Source organism: Mus musculus, chromosome 12, assembly GCF_000001635.26.
Source record: "Mus musculus strain C57BL/6J chromosome 12, GRCm38.p6 C57BL/6J".
NCBI classification, from domain to species: domain Eukaryota; kingdom Metazoa; phylum Chordata; class Mammalia; order Rodentia; family Muridae; genus Mus; species Mus musculus.
The window spans coordinates 40983341-41000982 of record NC_000078.6 but is presented as its reverse complement, the minus strand read 5'-3'; positions in this window follow the sequence as shown (position 1 = coordinate 41000982).

Below are 17642 nucleotides of genomic sequence, written 5' to 3'. Positions count from 1 at the left end.
GGAGAAAGAGAGCATCTGGGCCTGTTGTTGGCTTGGCAAAGCTAGCCAGAAGAAATGGGCAAATTGGAAGTAAGGCAAGGGGCAGCCAATCTTGGAGCTAAACTGGGAAAAGTTGGAGTGCAGGCAGAACTCCCAGGAAGGAGGCAGTGCAGGCTGGCTAGTGAGAATGTGAACTTGGAGCTAAACCAAGAGTGCAGCCCCCAGGCAAAGGAGCAAACATGTTTTTAAAATTACACAAAGCAACATATTCTTAATATTAAACTACCTATGAGTTTTATTATTAGTTTGTGGTAGTTTCAATAAAAATAGCTTCCATAGGTCTGTAGGAAGTGGCACTATTAGGAGATGTAGCATTGTTGGGGTAGGATGTATGTCACTTTGGAGGCAGGCTTTTCAGTCTCATATACTCAAGATAGGCCTAGTGGTGCCTAGATTTCTGGTGACTATAGATCAAGATGAAGAACTCTCAAGGCTGGAGAGATGACTTGATGGTTGAAAGAACTGACTACTCTTCCAGAGGTCCTAATTTGATTCCCAGCAACCACATGGTGGCTCACAACCATCTGTAATGGGATCTGATGCCCTCTTCTATTTTGTCTGAAGATAGTGACAGTGTACTCACATACATAAAATGAGTAAATAATGCTTTAAAAAAAAAAGATGAAGAACTCTCAGCTCCTTCCCCAGAAACCTTTTGTGTTGGGAGCTATTAATACAACGCTATTGACTTGATCTCTGAATTGGGCCTCTCCCCCCGAGAAGAAAAGGGGGTCAAAAGTGGGCCACTGACACACCGTTCCGAGAACAACCACAGAATGTTCCAGCCCTAAGTCAGCGCCAGATGTCCTGACCACACCCTGATACTACCAAGTTCCTGCTGCCCTGTGTAGCTGCCAAAAGAAAAATTTCCACTGCCCCACCCCTCCGGCTGATAAGTACTTGTACTTCCCCTTTTGCTTGTGCATTTCCACTGCCCCACCCCTCCTGCTGAAAAGTACTTCCCCTTTTGCTTGTGCATTTAAGCCTTGGGCCTTTCTCAATACAGTGAGACCTTGATGTTACTCAGACTGCTTCCGTGTGTCTTTCATTGCACAAGGTTCTCATCTCTCTGTACCCGCCATTTGGTTTTTAGGAGAAGGTACCCTCGAGACCCTCCAATAACTGGACCTGCTGGATGGGTCACTTTTGTGCCTATGTTCTGCCATGTTTCCTGCCATGAAGATATGGACTAAACCTGAAACTGTAAGCCAGCCCCAGTTAAATGTTTTCCTTTATAAGAGTTGGCATGGCCATGGTGTCTCTTCATAGCAATAAAACCCTAAATAAGAAATAGTTCATTCCTTAGTCTGATGTTAATATAGTAGCATATGTCTAGAACATATTTAGAAATGTTAAATAAGTAGTAAAGTAGAATTGAGTAATTGACTATTATCAAAGAATCAGGTTACTTAGTTGAATTCTACTTCTTTTCCTAAATTGTTTTTAAGCTTAATAGAACAGCAAATTATTGAGACTATAAAGTACTTATGTGGCTCTTATTATTCATAACTTTAGGCTTCTGAATAATTCACATCCTAGCATGATGGTACATGCCATTAATCCCATCACTTGGGAGGCAGGAACAGAAGAATCTCTGTGAGTTCAAGGCCAACTTGGTCAACATAGTGACTTACAGAACAGCCAGAGCTACATCATGAGACACTGTTTCAAAAAATTTTTAAAAGAGAGAAAGAATAAATTATTAATCTACAATTTAAATCTAATCTTAAAGACAATATAATAAACCAACAATGGTAAATTACACAGCCCAATACTTACTATATAACATACCAATACACTAATTATGCTAATTAGAATAAGGTACAAGTAGTTGTGATACAAATCACCTACATTGCCTTGGGGAACATACTACATATCAGTACAAACACAGTACTTGAGATATCTGATATGATATTCTTTTTATTTGCTGGTGTAGAAACCAGAGCTCAACATGTGTCTGACCAAGTGTAGCTGATGGGAATGCGGGATCCTAATAGAAAACTAAAGGAATTCTAGTATATTAAAAAAAAACAAAAACAAAAACAAACAAACAAAAAAAAACTACCTGAAAAAGTTAAGAATGCTAATATAATTCATGAGAAGTCTTCAAGCATTGATTTAGACAAAAACAAGAGCAATAATCAAGAGAAGCCATAATGTAGGACAGTCAAATTCTAACTATAGAAAGACCCAGTTAGGATGAGTTGTAATGAACACCAGTCTATCTTTATTCAGAACTTTGGTTTTGCTAAGGTAGTCCAGATTACTTTGTACTTGGCAAAAAAAAAAAAAAAAATCCTTGCATGTACTTTGAATTTTATTATTCTTTTTCATAAATATCCTGTGTGCCTCACTCAGAAAACAAAATGGGAAAATGAGACAGAAATGAGACCAAAAAAGATTCTTTTTTAACCTTTTATTTTTTTTTTGTATTTTCAGTTTTTTTGAAGGTTTCGTACATTTATATTATATGTATTTATCATATCTGTATATCATTTCCTCCCTCATTCCTATTCCCTCTAGTGCTTCCACCCAGCTTTATGTCCTTTAAAAAAATTGTTATCAATTAGTGCTACACATATTCATGACCAACCACAGGAGTAAGAATACCCTATCAGCAACAATATCCCTATGACTCTTCATCCTTCAGCAGACATCAACTGCCAGTGGTGTCCTCTGCTAGGGTTGGAACATTGTCCACCTGTCCTTTGTCTCAACTAGAATTTTGACTGGATCGATCTTGGGCAGGTTTTGTTCATATAACCACAACTACTGGAAGGCAAATTCAGGACATCGTATGGTTTTCATATGAAGTGCCACTCACAAGTGCATGCGTTAACTCTTTGCTTCCCTACATGGCAGTGCTATTTGGTAATGATGGAGGTAGGGGGGTCTAGTTGGAAGAAATGGACTACTAGAGTTATGCCTGTGAAAGTTATACCTGTACATTCATAGTCACTCCTTTCTTATTGTTCCTCCTCCTCTTCCTCCTCCCCCTCCCCCTTCCTCCTCCTGTTTCTCTTCTTCCTCCTTCACATGCTTCTGAAGTCATGATATTTTGCCTCACCACAGGTCCTGAATCAATGGCATGAAAGACCATGAACTGAATACCTGAAACCATGTCTTAAATCCTTTCTCCTTGTTTGTATCAAATATTTTATTATAATTTGGGGGTGGGGGTGAGCATAGAACCAGTTACCCCCAAAGTATTTTGAGCTGAAGGAGTTTGAGGGGAAAAAAAAAGATGGAAAATATATTCCTACTTTCCCCCAACCTATCTGCTCAAGTCACCAAACTTATTAAAGGTTTTCAGATCTTTTGACACAGTTCAAGAGACACTCATGAAGAAGTGTTCTCCCTATACCCAAAAGAAAGAAACGAAAGACACAGGGCCAAGAGAAGTCAACCAATGCCAAGTCTTGATACGTTTTCCTTTCTTTACTGTCATTAGACCCATTTGTCTACTTCGATAGCTCTGTGTCTGTCTGCTTCTTGATCAAATCTAGCATAAAACCCCACAAATTTAACCTCCATCTTTGGAGGCTTCATTTCCTTATGAAGGTTCTCATGTCACCTAAAACAGATCTATATTCACAGTGAGCTTAACTCAAGCTTCTAAGGTCCTCCTGGACAATCAACAGCCAGCAACACAACCCTAAGAAAATAGTTTCCAAATTTTTTGTCTCATGACCAAGAAGAAATAGACAATGTAGAAAAGAAAATAAGCAGAGTGAACACAGATATGTTGAGGAAAAGTAAGAAAAGAACTTCCTAGAGTAAAAGAGGCTCCAGGGGAGAAAGACCACCATGATGTCCTGACCAGTTTGGCTTTTGTGGGTCTCATGGAGGGAACTGAATAGAGGCTGAGGTGGTCTTTATTGTAGTTAATCGATATTTTTTGTTACCTCTTCTACTTTATTTATTGTGTCAGTCTCACCCATATGAGGAAATAGAGAAATAACTATCATACTCGTTCACATTACAATAGAAACTGTTAAAGTTCAATTTTATTTTCTCCCTGACTCCCTTATGGTCTTAGCCTATTTTTTTCCAATAATCTTTGAAAATTCAAGGCATCCATGTTTCCTTGTCCCGATCACAGAGCTACCCATTTAGGAACAATATAAAAAGTGGAAACAGCCCTGAGTGAGTGAAGTCTTTAGTAAATGTGTATTTTAACACAGGAATGACCATCTTGACGAACCACAGGAAGAGGACTAAGCCATTACTCAGTTTGGCCATACTCAAAAAGAATCACAAAATTCTCATCCATATATGAGTGTTTATGATCAATCAATTGATCAGTCTGTGCAAAGACTAGCAAATTCAGTTTCTTCTTCCCAGATGGTTACAGCCTGAGACAGCTGCCTCTAGAGACCTCCTCCACCTTCTTCTTCATTTGTATCCTGATGGCAACTCCCCTGGTCCCCCACTTGAGACCCTCTCCGTCCCTCTGGCCTCGGAAGTCCTGCCTTTTCCTCTTCTGCCAAGCTATAGGCCCTTTATTTTAACCAGTCAGAAGGTGATGGAGTGTTGGACCTTGCTTCTAAGGTTGTAATCTATCATGTTCAGATCGCATTCCTGAGTTTGGCACAAAAGGGAGAATTTTCTAAGCATGGCCTCCTCTTCTCTGCCTGATCTGGGGAGCCTGACCTCCACATCCCTTACCTGAGGAATGTCAGGTGGTCCTTGGCAAACTTAGAGGCTCAACTTCCTCTTTCCAGATAAGAATAAGCCCACCAAGCATCCAGGATTCCGGGAATGCCATTCCCATGCAAATGAGGCATTTCTAGGTACTTTAAGCTCCAGCCAATGACTTACATCCAACCTGAAAACACTTTTCCACTTTTCAAGGCTCATATATAGTCCTTGTTCACCCGAATAAAGTATATGATCACAAGCTGTTTCACTGGATATCCTCTCAGAGAGCTGTAACACTAAAATCCTCAGAGAAGGTCTTCTTCTTGTGCAGCATTCAATGCTGGACTAAGATCCCGCTTCCCAATCTGTTCTGGGCTCCACAGTCATCCTTCCAGCCCAAACGCAGGAGCACCTGGACACCAGGAGGGAGGAAGCAGCCTTCAAATCACAATGTTTTACAAAATTCTCAGTCTGGAGATGCTTTATAATAATGACAATACCGAAGTCTGGACTGTAACCAGATCTCTGAGTACAGAAATCAGCATTTGAATACAGTGCACAAAAGCATCCCCCAACGCATTATCTGAGATGTTTCCTGTCCTTATTGCTTAAGGGGAGTTATCTGCTCTGTCAGTATTATTGATACGGTGTCAAAAACCATGAGCAAACGAAAATGCAGCAAGGTAAAAAAAAAAATATTTTTACCACTGGGTCAAACTTACAGTCTCAAGAGTAGCAGAATAAAGTGACTCTGACTCAAAGTGGGGACTTTTTATAGTCAAGCTCAATCTTGAGGTACATAACAAGTGATTTCAAGAGCAGATTTTTTTTTTCAGTTAGTAATTTTGTTGGCTATCAGCCAGTTCTAATAACATACTATGGAATAGTTGAACCAGTTTAAGACATGAAAATCACAAGGCTATAGAGGAAAAAACTCAAAAACAAAACAAAACAAACACACTAACAAACAAGAAGAAGTTGACCTTTAGCTTGGGTCATGAGTAGAGAAAAACACCATAGGGAACAATATGTTTAATTAGGAAAAGAAAGGGGAAAAATGGAGTCAGCTAACCCTTAATATTATGTGTGCTTTCTGCTCATTACTCTGTAAGTAACCTGTTTTCATTCATTGTGTAACCCTGGTTGGATTGGTTCTCACCATGCAGCTCAACTGCCCTCAATTCCTGAGATTTTTTGCTTTGGTATCAGGAACTACAGACACATACTACTGACATTATTAATTTTGTTAATCCGTCTTTTGTTATAAGAGCTTCAGCCGTGAACCTAATGTTCATCCCACAGATTTGAGGAGAAAAATTACTGACCTAAATCATCATGGCCAAATTAATTAAGGCAAACAATTAATTAGAGCAAGATTTTTTTTTTTCTTGGTACATGGTCTGTCTCTCCCTATAGGCAGGGTTTAAGAGATCAGCACTGGACATGGGTAAGATAATAGTTTTTATAGTTCAGGAAAAAGGAGTTTCAAAATGGGGGATTTGGTAGACAAATAGGTAGGGTTACAGAAGTTGGTCCTAAGACATGGTTGCAAGGTAGTCATAACAAAGTTGTATAGTAAATGGTCATAAGAAAACCTGATATTAATAACCTTTGAAAAAAGGTTATTTTTTTTCAAAGATTATTATCAAAGGCCATGGTCTCTGTTTTCCCAATAGAGAACCATTTGTAATTAAGGTTACAGGTAGGGCATAGATTAATCCTTGAGACACAGATATAATAATAAATAGGAATTAATCTAGTTTGTCTTTACTATAAGATAATTTTCAAGCCTAAGATAAAGGCAGGCTGGTTTAACACTAGTATATATAAGGGGGAAAATGCTTTTTATTCATAACAGCCAAACGGTAGAAACAACTCATATGTATATCAACAAAACGGAATAAAGAAAATGTGCTGTGTATTTATGTGTATTGAGAATATTATTGATAAGAGTGGAAATGTGGTAGCAGGAAGCATTTGTGAATCCTGAAAGACCAATCAGGACCCAATCTGCCGCAATCATATACTGACTGGTCTTTATTGGCAAGCTTCAGCTTCGGGCCTATTTCACCACCAACCCCACAGGCCAGTTCCAGCAGAGAAAACTCCGGAACACTCATCGGGACAAGGTTTTATGGAAAATGGCAAGCGAAGGGTGAGTGTTTCCAGCCTGGTGAGCATCATTGGAGGGGCTGCTGTGTGACCTTTAGCATAATTGGCTGGTGCAGGGAGTCAAACCATAAACTTAACTTCTGCTTTTTTCCTGATTGGTGGTTGTTAGGTAGGGGCGGGTTTGTAACCTGAGGGTGCAGATCTTTGGGGGAAATAACCTAGAGACTGGCTTCTGTCCTGGTTTCCTACTGTTGTCCCAGTTCAAAGGGTCTGTGAACCCCAAAAGACTACCAAGGAGCTGATTCTGATGCAATTACTCTAGGGTCTTTTTGATTCAAGCTCCGACCTTGGGTCCACTGCAGCAGGACAGGAGGAAGAAGCCCGGAGCCCTCAGTGGGACAAGGTTTTATAGGAAATGGCGAGCAAGTGAGGCAGTTTCCGGCCTGGCAAGCATCTAAATGAATGATTATTGTAAACCGACAGGTGGGTGTTCTGAAGCAAAATGGTGAACAATCACATTCTAAAAGTACATCTGGAACTATCACACTAATCTTGATTGGCTATTGCAAGGGAGTAACACTGGGGTACGGGCCAGAGAACAACTATGTAGTTCTTTCTGGAACTTGGGTTCAGCTTGGGTTCAGCTACAGGTCAAGTTCTCAGGCTCTTTTTCTTCTTTTCTCTTCTCTTCTCTTCTCTTCTCTTCTCTTCTCTTCTCTTCTCTTCTCTTCTCTTCTCTTCTCTTCTCTCTCTCTCTCTCTCTTTCTTTCTTTCTTTCTTTCGTTTTTCAAGATAGGGTTTCTCTATATAGCCCTGGCTGTCCTGGAACTCACTCTGTAGACCAGGCTGGCCTCGAACTTAGAAACTTGCCTGTCTCTGCCTCCCGAGTGCTGGGATTAAAGGAGTTTGCCACCACTACCCTGCTGCTCTTTTTCTTTTAAAATGGAGGCCAGTCCCAAGATGGAGTAGGTTTGGCCTCTCACTGCTATTTTCTCCTTTTCTCACAGCTCAAATGAGAACTATTGCCTACAGGACGATGTGATAGAAACTGAGAGGTGCATGAACACCTCACGATGGGCCAACTAGACTGATTGGCCCACTCCTTCATACTACAACTCAAAAACACCTTATCAACCCCCTCATGTGTATCCTCGATGGTAGCACATTTCTGGGACCCACTCTTGTGTGGACACTTTGCTCCTTAGAATTGGAAACAATCACCCATGGAAGGAGTTACAGAGACAAAGTTTGGAGCTGAGACAAAAGGATGGACCATCTAGAGACTGTCATACCTGGGGATCCATCCCATAATCAGCCTCCAAATGCTGACACCATTGCATACACTAGCAAGATTTTGCTGAAAGGACCCTGATATAGCTGTCTCTTGTGAGGCTATGCCAGGGCCTAGCAAACACAGAAGTAGATGCTCACAGTCAGCTATTGGATGGATCACAGGGCCCCCAATGGAGGTGCTAGAGAAAGTACCCAAGGAGCTAAAGGGGTCTGCAACCCTATAGGTGGAAAAACAATATGAACTAACCAGTGCCCCCAGAGCTCGTGTCTCTAACTGCATATGTAGCAGAAGATGGCCTAGTTGGCCATCATTGGGAAGAGAGGCCCCTTGGTCTTGCAAACTTTATATGCCTCAGTACAGGGGAACACCAGGGCCAAAAAGTGGGAGTGGGTGGGTAGGGGAGTGTGCTCTCTCACCTGGCAGCCATAGTGCCTGCATGTAATCACAGCACTTGGAGGGAGAGGCAGGTGGATCTCTGTGTGTTAGAAGCCAGCCTGGTCTGCAGATCTAGGTCCAGGACAGCCAGGATGACAGAGCAAAATCCTGTCTGGAAAAAACAAAATATTTATTTTGTCATTAAATAAATGAAATAATTCTCTCATTAGATCAATTAATTAATTGAACTTTTGAAAGTTTCCTACTGAACTCAAATGCAGGCATAGCAGAAAATTCAAAACAATATGGCATCTTTCCCCAAACCCTTCATTTAGTCCTTCCTAGAGTGAATAAGAAGAAAATGGTTTAATTTTTCTATGTTTTTATCTTTTGTTGAGAAGTTGTTAAAAGGTGTGTGGGGAGGTCAGGGTGCGGGGCTGGGGGTGGGGGCTGAGGTAATTCCTCCTCATTACAAATAAATTCATGTTTTATCTTTGAACAAAGTTAAATGAATGTTAAAAAAAAAAAAAAAGCAAAAACTATGGGACTTTTCATAGTCTTTAATATGCTAATGTGTGTTTTGAATCTCCACAACAGGATTTAGTAAGAGACATTCCTTGGCTTATTTGATCAGGAATTCTTTGTTCTCTTGGAGCCCAATTAATTAACAGCTGCCTTTGTACTGTGCCCATAGAAGTTGTGCTACAGACCTACAAGCGATGCGGGGGATTCTCTTTAGATGGGCTAATCACACTATGCAAGCGGTAATTACGGTTTATTTTATCACAAACTGTTCTAAACTATGTACATGACTTTTAAAACATTTAAAAATTTTAAAATAATGTAGATTAAGCAAGTAAGGACAAAAGAAGCAATTTTGAAAGTAGTTTTTTTTTTAAACTCTATATTTACAGTTCTTTACCTTCTTAGATAACATTTAATATTCTGTAACAAAACTTATTAGTGGGGATCGCACAGCAAACTGTGATGTTGGCCTTGTGATATATAATGTTGAAACCCTTTGTAGACCATGCTAGCCTCAGACTGAGGGATCCACCTGCCTCTGCCTTCTGAGATCCCAGGGATTCAAGGCCTGTACCACCAAGACTAGCTCATTTTTTTTTTCTTGATAAAAGAATTTTGACCAAATTGAATTTCAATTCAACCAATACTACTTCTTCTTCTTCCTCTTCTTCTTCTTCTTCTTCTACTTCTTCTTCTTCTTCTTCTTCTTCTTCTTCTTCTTCTTCTTCTTCTTCTTCTTCTTCTTCTTCTTCTTCTTCTTCTTCTTCTCCCTCTCCCTCTCCCTCTCCCTCTCCCTCTCCCTCTCCCTCTCCCTCTCCCTCTCCCTCTCCCTCTCCCTCTCCCTCTCCCTCTCCCTCTCCCTCTCCCTCTCCCTCTCCCTCTCCCTCCTCCTCCTCCTCCTCCTCTTCTTCTTTTGAGAATGATTCTTTTTTTCACCTTGTATTAGGGTTCTTTAAAGTCACAGAACTTATGGAATGACTGTGTGTGTGTGTGTGTGTGTGTGTGTGTGTGTGTGTGTGTGTGTGTAATTTATTGAAATGACTTACAGGCTGTAGTCCAACTAATCTAACTAACAATGGCCAGCTGTGAATGCAAAATCCAAGAATCTAGTTGTTGTTCAGACCCATTAGGCTGGGTGTAAGTAAGCTGTATAAGCTGGAATCTCAAAAAAAGTAGGCTCCAATGGATGTGCTGGTAAAGTGAGCGAAAGCAGGCAAAAAACATACGAACTCTTCCTTCTTCCATTGTCCTTCTATAGTACTCTGGCAGAAAGGTTTGGCCCAGATTAAAGGTGTGCCTCAAGATCCTGATCAAAGGCGCGTTGTCATTTCTGAATTGTAGTTCATTCCAGATGCAATCAAGTGGACAAAAGAGAATAGGCATCACACATACTTTGTCCTTTTTCTCCGACATTTAAAAAGGGTCTTATTGTGGGTAGCCCAAACTCCAGGGCTCAAGTTTCCCTCCTCCATTAGCCAGCCTTCAGGTTGAGGCAACGGCAACGGGAGCATTTTACTAGTCCCATATTTGAAGCTGATTGGTTTTGTGTGTGTGTGTGTGTGTGTGTGTGTGTGTGTGTGTGTGTGTGTATTTAATGTGTCTGAGTATTTTGCCTGTATGTATATCTGCGTGCCATATGTGCGCCTGATGCCTGTAGAAGCCAGAAGAAGGTGCCATATCCTCTGGAACTGAAGATACAAATGGTTTTCAGCTAGCATGTGAGCACTGGGATTTGAACTCAGGCCTTTTGGGCAAGATGCCAGTGCTCTTAACCACTAAATCATCTTCCCAACCTTATTGTATAATTTTAAATACATCTTATTTCTCCCAGGATTGGACCTTCAATAATGTATTTCTGTATTTTTTTTTTACATATTGTCTTTTTGTACCCCCTTTTCAGAATTAAGTACAAGAATGTCAGATTAAAGCTGAAGATATGCCATCTTAGAGCCCAACTCATAATTTCAATATTGGTATTAGTTTTGTTTTCATTTTACGATACTCATAAGTTATAAGAATAAAATGCATTAGACTATTTCATTATCCTATATACACATATACGGATATATTTTAGCCAGTCTGTCTTTCTTTCTTTCTTTCTCTCTCTCTCTCTCTCTCTCTCTCTCTCTCTCTCTCTCTCTCTCTCTCTCTCTCTCTCTCTCTGTCTTCTTTTCTTTTCTTTTCTTTATTTGGAAATTCAAAGTTAATGCCTCCTAGCTACTTATAGAGGCCTTAATGGAAGGGGTAACAAAGGGTTAAGGTTCTTGAAGTTAAACAGGATTACCACACATTTTTCAGACTGACCAGAGAGGCTGAGATGGGAAGGCACAGAGGAAGAACACAGAGATGGAAATTATGAGAACAGGGGATCAGCCCTGCTCCACCAGGTTAGTTAGTGATGGGCATCTTGGTTCTTGTCCTGACTGGAGGCCCAAAATGCCAGAAGTTAGTTTTATCCCTGCTCTGATTTCTTGATATCAGTCTTCTCCTTTTACTCAACGGAAATGTGGTTCACTGCCTAGAAGTTTCCAAAACAGAAGCCACTGGGCACTTCGTGGATGGGTTTAGTTGACCAGTCGGCTCATCTCCCCATAGTGCACTGCAGTTTTTCCTTAAGTCCTATAAAAATGGCCCTAGACTAGCAAACTGACCACCCATTTTCTAGAACCTGCCTTTCCTTCTGTTTTTCTTTTGGGCTCTCATCTATAACCCTACAATTAAAATGCTTTATAAACTTATCCTCTCATCAGTGGCTATACTTGCCCAGTCTAGTCTAAATTCATCCTTCTGTTCGTTGTCTATTAAATTCATTTTTCAAGTTTTTTTGAGCCAAAGGACACAGAATGTACTAGCTTCGGGTACGGTGGCCCTTGATTTGCCCAGCACCTTAGCTGTGCAAAACATGTGCACCTGAGTCTAGGAAGCTCCAATATGCCCAAGGACTCTCTTTTCTCCCATTTCATAATTCTGTAGTACAAAGTATAGAATACATGAGGGACATAAAAGTAAATGAGACTAGAAAAAAAATAGATTGAGGTCAGCTCATTAGTACTAACAAGTTTAGACTTTATTCTCTAAGTAATTGGGAGCCGAGGAAAGTTGTTGAGCAGAGGGCATGAACTATGTTTCAGAACAATTACTCTGGTGGGTCCATGGGGAATAGATGGGCTAGAAAGAAGCAGGGAGGCTAATTAGAATGTCTTAATTGTCTAGTGAGAAATGACGGATACTTGATCGAACAAAAAAGAGCCGTAAATAGGAAATGCTTTTCAAAAAAGGAAAAGGTAACTGAACTTGGTGAGTAGATCGATCAGAGAAGCATTTGGATGCCTGAAGAAGAATTTCTGCTGAATGGGTCTTAACTTATGGATGCTCAGGGCTCATGTCTGTTTAAAAGCTTAACATTATCAGTGGCAGCATTTGTAAGTTCTCTTGGCTTTTCTTCTTACTGGTGAATAACCTCAGAGCCCATTGTTACAATTGTCCAGAATTGGGTCACACGGCAGTCTTTTGTCGCAGTGGAGGCTGATAAAGAGGGCAAGAGACATGTCTCTGAGACACTCGAGCATGGGGGAATGTTTAGAACCCTGAGAATCTATTTGGATTGGGTTATACACACCTCCCTTTTATAATAATGCGGAACATCTTTACCTGCAGGTACTATGCACACCTTATCCAATAAAGTACCTAGCACTCTCAGAACTCCCTCAAACATCTACCTGCTATGTATACTGTACTCCCAGCTCTTAGAAATAGTGTCAGTTTTTCCATCACTAGTAACAACGAAATGTAGACAGTTTCTATTCGAGTGTATTCCCAATGTATCTGGATATGAAGAATACAAAGATTGATCAGGCCTAAACTGGTTTTAGCAACAGTACGGCAAAAGTGTATCCTCAAGTAGATCTTTACCTATATGATGATGCAGAATTGGGTGTGCATATGATTAAAATCAAATGCATTATGGGAAAGGATGTGCAGAGAAGAAAATGATTATATGATATAATCTACACATTACAAAATAGAGAAATTCCCATGCTATATTTCAAATTCCTCTTTCTCTTGAACACCTCAAAAAGAAGTCGCAAACACTTTTGAAACCCTTGAGTATACTCACTGACAACCTTAAGAGTGTGCCCTCTCTGATTTGTACTACCACCTTCTCCAAATAAAGTTATCTTGTTTCCTTTGCAAATCAATGTGAGCCCTTATATTCAGTTTGGATTTAAAGAATAAGAACCTAGAGGCATCCAGTCCAGACTCTGATAACTAGTAACACTTCCATTATCTTAAACTCACCATGGTCCACAACTAGGGAAGCTATTCAAATTGTTCTTCTGGAAAACAATTATTATCAAGAAATATATAAGATTGGTTATTCAGTGGAGAATTAATAAGAGCTTGTCGCAGTAGTTGGATAATTATTGCAATGGATTGAATGGTATTCTTCCAAATCTCATGTCTGCTAAATAAGGAAGCAAGGTAAACAAATTATTTGTTCACTATTGAGAGGAACTCAATAGATATATAATATATGTAATATATTTTATATAATCAACTTTTGGGGGGGGGTTTCGAGACAGGGTTTCTCTGTATAGCCTTGGCTGTCCTGGAACTCACTCTGTAGACCAGGCTGGCCTCAAACTCAGAAATCCACCTGCCTCTGCCTCCCAAGTGCTGGGATTAAAGGTGTGTGCTACCACTGCCAGGTTCTACTTCTTTACTGATACTTCCCTAGCTTTTCATCAACTTCTTGGTGCTGGCCACTGAAAGCTAGGGAAGCTGGAATCCGAGATCCAACAGCAGCCCGCAAATCAAAGGAGGTTTCTGACTTTAGTAGATGTTAAATGTGAAGAGTCTTTGAGTTAGAGAAGAGAGGTCTCTGAATTTAGAAGGGAGGGGTTTCTTAGTTTACACTATGAGGGCAGAGGGTAGATAAGATGTAGGGCCTCAAAGTACAAAGCTAATCCTCTTGTCCCACCATGCCATGTGGGTGGTACATGCTACATAGATTAAGCAGTTTAGGGAAAGTACCATGTAAACAATAATCTAGAAAGGCAGCCTCTGTGATCTAAAAATCAGATATCCAGAATCTAGACTGGGGCCATGGCTCAATGAGTTACGTGCTTACTGCATAAGAATGGGGGCTTGAGTTTGCATCTCCAACCCACAGGTAAAACCTGGGCACAGTGGCAAACATCTATAACCAAAGCATTGCAGGGATGGAAGGCAGATACAGGCTGACCCTGGGGACTTGCTTGAGAACAAGTTCAGATGAAATTGTGAGCTTTGGGATCCATGATCCATGAGAGATCGTGTCTTAAAAAATCATAAGGTTGAGAATGGCAAAAAGAAGACACTCACCATTGACCTCTGACCTCATATGTGCAAGCCGAGGCAAATGCTCCTACACACTTGTGCACACCCCGCAACCTGACAGGCCCCCCAAATAAAACAGTATTCATCTAATCCTTGGTGGAAGAACTGAGGTCAATAGCAAATTGGAAATATTTAAGGTAGATGAAAAAAATGTCTCTGACACATGTATTTCTAAGCATTTTTGTGGACAATGAATTATGGTAAAAACATATCTGCTGATATCCTAAAAACAAATTTCCATCTGCGAGGGTGTCAATTTTTTTGTTGTTTTGTGTATTGGTAGTTGAACCTAGAGCCCTGTGCTTGCTACACACACTCTACTTTAGAGCTACACTCTCTAGCCCTACTAATGTTTTTGACAAGAAAATTTTGATGGGGATATAGTTAAGTTTTAGCTTGTTTCATTGATAACTAGTGTCCCTTTTGAAATGGAGCAAATGGATTGAGTTCACATAGGAAAGGAAAACAGTCTATGAAGATAAATAAGGATTATGATTGTTATCAGAGTTATTAAGGGTCAGAGCCTGGGTGGGCCCTGACATCTTCAACAAGCTGGGTTAATTAACCATCCCCATTCTTAATAAGCCAATTAAACAAACCAGCTATACTGAAAAGCAGATTTATTCAACGTGATCACAGTGGCTTAGCATAAGGATCAAAGAGCTCTAGTAATCCCTCCAACTCCATGGTCAGTGTCCTAACCTGAGTAATATGAAAGAGAAGCTAAGGGAGACGAATAGTTAAACAGCCGAAGAGTTAGCAGAGCTGAATGCTTTCCTCCCATATTGCTCACCTCCAGTCTCTCCTGCAGGGCGGTCTGTGCTGTGTGACAGCTATTCCTTACTGAGAGGCAAGGTCCACTCTGGCTAGTACCCAGCTTCAGCTTTTTTCTTATTCCAGCATGAGATTCTTGAGGGGATTCTCAAGCTATCTTGTTTTGACAATCCAGGTAGTCAGAGTGAGGGTCCCAAGCATCTCTTTTGTCATCCCCATTCCTTCCAGACATGATGAGGTCATACTGCATCAGGATGAATCCTAACTCCGAGGGTTCATCTTACGAGTATCAAACATGAACAAACCCAGAACCAGTTAAAGTGATAGGGTCATCTTTTACTGTTATAAAATTTGCAATTAGAAATTGGATTGGGTCCATAGATCAGTGGTAGAGTACTTGCCTAACACACAGAAGATGGGGGGAGGAGGGGGGGGAGTGGGGCCACAAAGAGGAAGGGAGAAAAGATAAAAAGTAGAAGTAGAGATTGAGTTCATGGGACTGATTCACAGTTCATGTAAAACCCATCTAAACTTGCTACCTGGCCCTAGTCAGGGTCCTATTCTCAGGTGCCAGCAGAAACAAACAGGATATTCTTTTAACAGCCATTCATTCTCAAGGCAGTTTGAGGACTGACTGAAGTCTTCACTGGGATGAGACCTGGACTTATGGAGACTCAGATGGTATTTGTTCAGTCTTTAAAGAGAGTCGCGGAGAGGAAAGAGGATCAGTTGTCATCGGGTGTCTCTGTAAACCAAGGTTGAAGCCTGGTTGAACTCAACTCCCCAGGCTTGGCAGGGGGCACTTTCTTTACACGCTGAGCCATCTCACTGGCTCACCATTTCTTTTACTTGCACTTTTTCCCCTGCTGGTGTGATGAGAGAAAGCAATTAACATATGAAGGAAGTCAGCTGGCAGAGGAAGACTGGAAGCCCCTGCCACCAGAGGTACACTCGCCCAACCCCCCCTCCCCTCCCCCACACAATAGCTTTTTGAGTCAGTCCTTTCCCTGCTCTCTCACCCATCACCATTCTTGATAATGTCTTTCTTTTATCTAATCAGCTACCTCTATTTCTATCACAACCCCTGTGTCCCTGGCCCAGTTCTTGGTTCTTCTTATATCCAAGGGGGAAGCTACAGAGCTACACAGAGAGACAAACTAGAGTCTAAAGAGATAGGCCTTCTAGGTTTTCCTCCAATGTTTCTTTCCACTTGATTATACATTTGTCTGGCCACATTTCTACATATTTTTCAACAAGCCCAACATTAACATTAAACCAGTTTCCCTAGGTCTTTATGTCTTCACGTCTTAAGACAGTTCTATACGTCTGTTATGCTTTTTTCTTGCTAATTAACCTGTCACTCCTTATGGGGATGTCAGCTGCAGTCCACTTAATGGGTAAGCAAAACTATCATACCTTCCTTCCCATGGTATTGACCCCGTGGGTTTGATGACACATGAGATTGGAGATGCTAAGGAGAAGTGATGATAAAGAATTTAGAACTGAGAAATGGAAGGAGGAATAATGGCATTGAAGGGAGGGGAAGCAGATTTCATCAACAACTAGTAGCAGGGTACAATTATAGGTTTAGTTAACACATTTGTTCCCCAGTTCTATGTCCATGTGGAAACAAAAGAAGAAAAGTTAACATCATTGAGGGCTGGTGATTTTAGTCTCTAAGGGCCAATAAATATCCAGAGACCAAGTTTGGAAAGAGTCATTAGCAGTGCTTTGATTTCCCATTTGCCTCAGTAGCGAATTTAGTAACACTTTCTAAACTGCCCTGTGGATTACTGTCTATTAGTGCTTTGTTTTTAATATGAAAACAATAAGCACTAAGTACAGTGTACTGTTTTCTTGGTGCTTCTAATATAATTTGTTCATATTGGTCTCACATTTGTCCCACTACGTTGTCCTTGGCATTTGGTCTCCCCCTCCAAATGGTGAGCTTCTTAGTGGAATTTTAACCTCCTAGCATGACCGTCAGCAGCTAATTAATTTACATAATAGCTATCTGATGAATCGAAGTAACAATAGTGGTTAAAAGCACAGACTCCATGACTCCAGCTGCATATGCAGCAGAGGATGGCCTAGTCAGCCATCAATGGGAGGAGAGGGCCTTGGTCCTGTGAAGGCTCTATGCCCCAGTGTAGGGGAATGCCAGGGCCAGGAAGCGGGTGTGGGTGGGTTGGTGAGTGAGGGGTGTGTGTGGGGGATAGGGGGTTTTGGGAGGGAAAACCAGGAAAAGGGACAACGTTTGAAATGTAAATAAAGTAAATATCTTATTTATTTCATTTATTTATTTTTTAAAAGCACAGACTCTAGTGCTGGGCTGCCCTGGAGAAAGCTCAATTCTACCTTTTATAAGCTTTGTGACCATAAGCAAACTGGTGAGTTCATCTGTGACTGTGACTCTGTTCCACTATCATAATGAAGAATAATAATCCTCTTGTCTTAGTCAAGTCAGGATAATATTATATGGGTGGCTAAGACAACAAACAGA